General features: G+C 30.6%; 1 long non-coding RNA gene across 1 annotated transcript in view; it reads right to left on the bottom strand.

Annotated features, from left to right (window-relative positions):
• Window positions 1-6,111: 6,111 nt before the first annotated feature.
• The window catches only part of LOC117167356, a 30,828-nt gene continuing 30,064 nt past the window's right edge, over window positions 6,112-6,875 (bottom strand). The window contains exon 6 of the long non-coding RNA XR_004466379.1: window positions 6,112-6,276. This is a non-coding gene — a long non-coding RNA (uncharacterized LOC117167356). The remainder of the gene's footprint in view (window positions 6,277-6,875) is intronic.

The raw sequence follows: 6,875 nt of genomic DNA, 5'->3' as shown, positions 1-6,875 counted from the left end.
CCTAAGTTTAGATGACACCGAAAATACGTTAAAAAATATAGCTAGTCATCGGCGTATGAAAACATGGGTAGAAACCAGTTTAGACTGGCTTAAGTATGTAGGGTACTTCTCTTTATTGTTAGCATTCTTATGGGCATTAAACAAATGTGGCATCTTCGAATTGTTTAAGGCATTATTTCCTAAAAAACTTTGTTTATTTTGCGTTAAAACAAAAAATCAAATTACCCCACAAATTGTAACCTACACTGCATCTGCTCAACCGTTAATGAACCCAATAGAACCAATAAAATCCAGAAAATTTAAAATAGGTTTAGAGGACTAAACCTTGTCTACAAAGGGGGGTGTTACGCAGTTGACTTTGACCTACTTGCTTCATAGATTTATGTAATCACACATGTATCCGCTAGACTATAAGTAGGACCATACCTATGGTCTCGAGTTCAGTTCTAATCTTGCCTACGACAATAATTGTATAAAAAAGTGAATAAAGAAACACCGAATTGCCTAACAGCAATTCGGTTACTTTTTAAAAATATCTAAACGTTCTTTTGCGCATAACACACTTATAAAGTAAAATTAAATTATTACCAATTACGATTTAAAAGGCACTATAATTTGGTGCGATCAAACATATCGTAAGGACCCTATCAGAAAGGACGCGCCAAAGTTCCCCCACTCCGACCTCTTCGCCATGACAGTTCTCCCGGAAAAACGTAATATCCGAGTGCGTACGCTTCGAACGACGTGAAATACGAAGCGGTAATAGAATACGTTGAAAAATTATTACGATGAGTGGAAATTCACTGCTATTGAGTATTTTATGTATGTTTTAATACAGTATTTTTATTAAATTATTTTCAAGAATGTAGAGCTTTATTTGTTATTGTGAATATTTATTCTTTCATTGATGTATACTATATTGTAACATAAATATGCAAAAGTTTGCGAAAGATCATAGTATATACTTCTAATGTAATAATTATTCATTTATTATATACAATTTTTCAAAGAAATGATGAATTATTTGCTGAAACTGATGATATAAAACTCACATTTCAAATGCCTACAATTTACAATTATTTGTAAATAATTTGTGGTTCGTGGAGATCGATTCCTAATTAATTTAATGATAATAATAGTAATAATAATAATATAAAAATCTGTATATATACTAAATCTAATATTAGTGAAAAATATTACCAAGTAAATTGATGTACAAATTTATATAATACACGTGACTAAAAATGACGCCGGAAATAGGTTGATTATAACAATCCATTAAATGTGTAAAAACCACGTATAAAAAATTGTTTAATGCATGAAGTAATTAAGATGTGACATGTAAATAATATACCTACACTGAAAAAAAGTTGCATTAAGGGTGTTGGTTTGATCCGACTTTGAATTTTTTTTAATAGGTACGACACTGATTCCATATATATTTTTTCCGAAGGATTTGCGAACGAATGAAAGAAAACCTGTCGAATATCCGGGGTTTTGCGAGATCCTCGGATGAATAAAACGTTGAAAAATCCAAAAATTTCTTGAGGAAATATTTATTTTCACGACAAATATGAATTTTGCGAAAGAGAGAAACCAGCGGGTAGCAGACGACAGCATTTGAACGATTAGAATCGTTTGCTAATTTATTTTTTTACTCACAATTCTGATATAATAGAAGAATTCTAGAGATCAACGGCTCTTCCAAAGGGCCAGGTCTTGAAGATGGTGCCACCAAATTCTGCGAAATACATACGTTGCGAAATGGAGCAAAAAACAGAGAAAACTGACAAGCCCTGTCTGTGTTTTTGTAACTGCATTTGTGATCAACCACCAGGCTAGCTGTTACCTTCACTCTATACGCGGAATCGGGGCGTCCTTCGTTATCGTCCGTGGGTCAAGACTACAATTCTTCAAAAATAATAAGACACGTTTCCCGGACTTTTTTGTCCCTTGTAAGAACTATGAGCGTTTGTAAATCATATTAGCCAAGGGTGCAGAAACTGTACCGATTCGCGCGCGTAAACTTTCAGCAAGATACGCTGGTCCAGTGGACCAGAGTCTGACTGTTGACCACGCTGCCGTGGGTTCGAATCTTTTTCTCAACTTTTTTTTCGTATTGTAATTTGTAAACATGTCAAGTAATAATATTTAATGCTTTCCCGGCGAATAAATTATTTGTTTGAAAAATACTACTGGAAAATAAATATCATGCAGAAACTTTTCGAATAATTTATTTGTAAAATCGTATTTTTTTTACGTTTTTGCGGGTAATATTCGTCAGGGATTATCACGTAGCTGGGCGATGCAGTGTTCACTGCAGCGACGGAAGAAATAAGAATCAGCCAAAGATTAGGCAGTTTTTAATTGGGAAATAAAAACAAAAAATGTGAATAAAATTTCCTACAAAATATTGAAATGGACTTTTTTGCAAATAACATCTGCAAACGCATAAATGTGATAAATTCTCATTTCTTCCGTCGCTGCAGTGAACACTGCATCACCCAGCTACGTGATAATCCATGACGAATATTACCCGCAAAAACGTAAAAAAAATACGATTTTACAAATAAATTATTCGAAAAGTTTCTGCATGATATTTATTTTCCAGTAGTATTTTTCAAACAAATAATTTATTCGCCGGGAAAGCATTAAAAATTATTACTTGATATGATTACAATATAAAAAAAAAAGTTGAGAAAAATATTCGAACCCACGGCAGCGTTGTCAACAGTCAGACTCTGGTCCACTGGACCAGCGTATCTTACTGAAAGTTTACGCGCGCGAATCGGTAGAGTTTCTGCACCCTTGGCTAATATGATTTACAAACGCTCATAGTTCTTACAAGGAACTAAAAAGTCCGGGAAACGTGTCTTGTTATTTTTGAAGTAATATCGATTGATGATAGTCTCATCAAATGTCAATCTCCCAGAATAGGTTTTGCCCTTTGAGAATTGTAGTCTTGACCCACGGACGATAACGAAGGACGCCCCGAATCCGCGTATAGAGTGAAGGTAACAGCTAGCCTGGTGGTTGATCACAAATGCAGTTACAAAAACACAGACAGGGCATGTCAGTTTTCTCTGTTTTTTGCTCCATTTCGCAACGTATGTATTTCGCAAAATTTGGTCACACCATCTTCAAGACCTGGCCCTTTGAAAGAGCCGTGAATCTCTGGAATTCTTCTATTATGTCAGAATTGTGAATAAAAAAAGAAGTTAGCAAACGATTCTAATCTTTCAAATGCTGCCGTCTGCTACCCACTGGTTTCTATCTTTCGCAAAATTCATATTTGTCGGAAAAATAATCATTTCCTCAACAAATTTTTTGATTTTTCAACATTTTAATGATCCGAGGATCTCGGAAAACCCCGGATATTCGACAAGTTTTCCTTCTTTCGTTCACAAATCCTTTGACAATAATATATATGGAATCAGTGCCATACCTATTTAAAAAAAATTCAAAGTCGGATTGAAACATGTCAAATAATAATTTTTAATGCTTCCCCGGCGAATAAATTATTTGTTTAAAAAATACTACTGGGAAATAAATATCATGCAGACACTTTTCGAATAATTAGTTTGTATAATCGGAATTTTTTTTACATTTTTGGGGGTGATAATCGTCATGGATTATCATGTAGCTGGCTGATGCACTGTTCACTGCAGCGACGGAAGAAATGAGAATCAGCCAAAGATTAGGCAGTTTTCAACGTGGAAAATAAAAACAGAAAATGTGAATACAATTTCCTACAAAATATGGAAATGGACTTTTTTTGTAAATAACTTCTGCAAACGCATAAATTTGATAAATAAAACAATTTAGGATTTCATGTAAACTTGTAAATTTACCAAGTTTGAAATGATAACAGGTTCTGCACCCTTGGATATTTATTTCCCAATAATATTTCACAAAAAATAATTTATTCGCTGGGAAATTCTTTCTTCAATAAGTAAGTATTACTTTTTTTGATTCGGCTAGATAAAAATTGATTTCTAAAAAGTTAAAAATTTTGTTATGTGAACCTTATTTAATTTAAATTAGAGTTGTAAGACATAGTTGTATTTTGTTTTCACAAAATTTTCGTGTTCGTTAATAGCAGTTTTAAAATCACAGAAATGGCCAAATTCATGAAAGTTTTAAGTAAAAAAAAAATAGTTTTGAAAATATAAAATGATCATGTGTTATTATAATTTAAACTAAATGAGTTTCAGGCAACAGATTTTTTAACTTTAGAAAAAAATTGGTAATATAGCCGAATTCAAAGAATTAATTTTTCCTTAATGAAAAACAATTTTCTTTATTAGGCAGAAGTTTTTTAAAATAACTTTTAATTTTATATTCTTACTTGCTATCTGAAATAGTTAATATCTTGTTTTATATTTTTATGTTATTAATTGGCAATGTAATGCCAATTAAAATGTCTTGGACTACAAATGGTTAACATTTTGGCAATCACCCATATACTTACATAATTTTTTTTATTATGTAAATAATCAAAAATAAATATATGACAGCATAAAACAAAGTTATAAGCTTTAAAAAATGCTTTAAAATACAATTATTACATTTTCTTGAAAATTAAAAAAAAATTGTATGCGTTTTTAAAGCAAAATAATTAAGAAAAAAGAATTCAATAATATTATTAAAAAAGTTTATTAAGAATGCATTTCATTTTATAAAGGAACAATAAAAATTGACACTCACAAATTTTTTAAATAAAATAATTGAGAATGTAAGAAGGAAGCAAACAAATATTTTTCAGCCGACCACTGTAAGATCGTTTTTAACCTACAAGTTCTTGAACTAAAGGTTTCTTTATAGAATTCTTGTTTCATCTGATTTCGAGGTATATTATATTTAAAACAAAAATAAAGTAACGAGCATTTTTTTAAATAGGTACTATTTAAACTAGCGATCAATTTTATGTACATATTTTAAATTATTTTTGAGGAATTGTTATTTTAAGTTAAAAACTGAGTTAAAAAGTATTATGAAAGAATTAAATAAATCGAAAACTGTGCACTTTACAAAGGTTTAGCTAGTTTTTAAGCGGATTAAATTTTTAAAGAAAAAAGTATTGAGTCCTTTCTAAAATACGTAAAGTTCCAATATTTTTTGCATATTTAAAATTTTTGTTTTAGGAAAGCAATTCCATATTCAAATTTTTGTAAAAAGAGGGATGGTAAAAGAATTCGATAAATTGAAAACTTTGCGGTTTATGAAAATTTTCGTATAGCAGAACATAATTTTCTGACATTTTTACTGAGAATTTTTATTTATTGTTCATTACTTTTAGATATTTTAAAACATTTCTAAATATATTAAGAAAAAATGTATCGAGCCTTTTTTGAAGTAAGGAAAATTCAATTCTAAAATTTTTCTAAATAAAAAATGGTAAATTAAAGTTGAGTTCAACAACTTTTAGTTTGAAGTTGGTTGAGGCTCACCATATGACTTGGTACGGCCCGACCTTGAAATTCTTACCCAAACTTTTGTCACCGAGATCCAAGTGCTTCGACAGCGAAGTCGGTAGAGCGCGCGGTTAGGACATACTAGTTTTAGGTAGTTTAGGTAGGGAGGGTTCAATCCTTCGGCGAGTGCGATTTTTCAACGCGTCTAGGCGTACGATTACATGTGTAAGCAACAGTGTGCGCGAATTACGTACTTTAATAATTTAAAAAATGAATATTATATAACAAGAATTTCGTAAACTATTTTTTTTTTTTTTTTTGAGAAATAGTGTTCAGTTGAGACACTAGTCTATTGTTCCGATACTACATATTCTTATATTAAGAAAAAATATTCTTGAAGTGTATCAGAAATGATTTCTTGGAAGTAAACTATGTTCTGCATTTTAATACATTTCTGTGTGAAATAACACAATAAAGTTTTAGAATAATAAAATGCGATATTCTATCTAAGAATACATTTTCTCAGATTAAGAAAATGTACGCTTGTTCCAAGCATACGGTAGCAAGTACTTATTTATTTGGAAAACACTCATATTCTATCGTCCCCATTCGAACCTGCGATTGACTTGAATCAAGTAATATTTTCTTGATTCAAGAACCGTTTTTTTCAGTGTATTAAAAACGTAAATTAAAAATAATAAAACTAATATAAAAATTGATCTAAATATTTCATAAAATAATTTAAATACCGCTATTTACCATTTCAATGCTGATATAGTAATATTTCATTTTAGCTCTTCAGTTCCGGTTTCAACCAAACATTTCAAACAGTTTTGACAAGCTATGCTTGAGCTGCAGCTTCCTTAAAAAAAAAAACAAATTATATTGAATAAATCCTTAAATAATAAATTAAATAATAAAATTAAAAATAATAAATTTGCAAGCATCAGTTTCCACTTTACAAGAAGCAATTCTAATTCTAAACAATGCAAATCTCTTGCATATTTTACTCTTTAATTTATGAAAGTGAAGAATATTGTAGTCGATTTTTTGAAATTCGAAATACAGACTTTCCCAAACTTTCTTGCTCGAAAGTGAAAAGATTTTTGTAGAGTAAAGTCTGTAAGCTTTTCCATTGAAACAAAAAACTCAAAAGTTGTTGACTTAACAAAGAAGAAATTGTCTTTCATATTGTACTTTCTGTATCTTGTTAATTTAGCAAACTCAAACTAAGTCGGTTTTGTTGTGCCAGTGCATTGAATACATTTTTGGAAAGTTTTGTGACTAGCAATTGTACTACAAATAAGGTAACCGGTCATATAATACAGAACGTTAAAGGCCACTTTACTTAAGTATATACACGGTAAAAAAATTGAGCTGTGACAGGGATATTATTCCTTATTATAGCCAAACATTTAGCTGAAAACGAACGAAGGAATTTATAAAGATCCCTGGATCAGC

The sequence above is a fragment of the Belonocnema kinseyi genome, chromosome 2 (assembly GCF_010883055.1).
Source record: "Belonocnema kinseyi isolate 2016_QV_RU_SX_M_011 chromosome 2, B_treatae_v1, whole genome shotgun sequence".
In the NCBI taxonomy this organism is placed as follows: Eukaryota; Metazoa; Arthropoda; class Insecta; order Hymenoptera; family Cynipidae; genus Belonocnema; species Belonocnema kinseyi.
Note: the sequence above shows the minus strand (reverse complement) of the source record. Positions and strands in the feature narration are given on the sequence as shown.